Source organism: Dipodomys merriami, unplaced genomic scaffold, assembly GCF_024711535.1.
Source record: "Dipodomys merriami isolate MVZ:Mamm:240054 unplaced genomic scaffold, mDipMer1.0.p SCAF_1338, whole genome shotgun sequence".
Lineage (NCBI taxonomy): Eukaryota > Metazoa > Chordata > Mammalia > Rodentia > Heteromyidae > Dipodomys > Dipodomys merriami.
Genome location: NW_027202647.1, coordinates 73,247 through 74,628, shown reverse-complemented (window position 1 = coordinate 74,628; position 1,382 = coordinate 73,247).

Below are 1,382 nucleotides of genomic sequence, written 5' to 3'. Positions count from 1 at the left end.
CATGGATCCAACCCCTTCAATAACGATTACTTGACTTTCTTACTATCTCTGGTCCCTAACTATGTAATATTCTCAAGCATTTTGGGGGGAAATTTCACTTGAGGACTTTCTAAAATTAAAAAATTATCACTTGATTCTAGTCTTAGGACATATTTTTTTTATTATTTTCTAACATTTCTGCACATTCTGAGAGTTGTTTCATATGTGTGTTTGCACATATAAGTGCCTTTGTGTGTATGTGCATGTTTGTATATATATATATATATATATATATATATATATATATATGATAACCTCAAGCTCTTATTCAGCAATCTTGCTTATAACTAGTATTCCATCACATGAGCCATTCTTCCAGTGCAGCTTTTGGCTGGTAATTATAAATAGTGTCTCAAAGACTGTTCTCCCAGGCTTGATGCAAGCTGAACTTCCCAGACTCCTTTACATTCTTAGGTTCTATTTTTCCAGGAGTATCAACTTTTAAACTAGAAACATTTTTGTGAGTGCAAAAGCTGTAGCCCAGATTTTTAACTCGAGTTCATATAAAGATAGAGAAACATACACATTACATATACTGAGTATACACTGTTAGAAATGTGATGTTAAGAGGGATGCTGGTGGCTCATGCGTATAATGCTAGCTACTCACGAGGCTGAGATCTGAGGATTGCAGTTCAAATCCAGCATGCGTAGGAAAGTTTCTGAGGCCCTTATCTCCAATTACCCAGCAGAAAACTGGAAGTAGCACTGTGTCTCAAGAGGTAGAACCCTAGCTTTGGACTGAAGAGTGGAGGCCCAGACTTCAAGCCCACAACCATCCAAAAAAAAAAAAAAAAAAAGAAAGAAAAATGGAAAAAGAAATGTGATCTTAGCCACCAGTTCATTGCTAATATAATTCCTGCTTTATCAACATGGCCTTTTTTTCCAATTAAGTCCATGCTCTTATATCTGACTTACTTGGAACCAGAATTATTTTTCCATTCTACTTTTTACAAATTTGCATGATTAGCTACCATGATTTAGAGTTAGTAGATGAAAGAGAGTGGCCTTATCCTTCATGTTTCATTAATAGTAATGCTTTCTCTATATCACTCCCATAGATCTAAATACTGGTTTTGGCTTTATTGTTTCAAAGTTGTGTTTTGCAGAGTCTTCTATAGTGTATTGGACCATTATATTTAAACACAGAACTTGTCTTTCTCCTATTATTCTCATTGTATCTCCTACTGTTAACTTACGTACACTAGGGAACTAATGAACACACACACTTACTAAAAAATGTTTCTGAGAATCTTCTTCCCACTTAAAATTGGTCTTAATTTACAGAGCATAGGAAATTTCAACTTAATGTACTCCAGGATAATTTCTGTCATGTTTTTTATT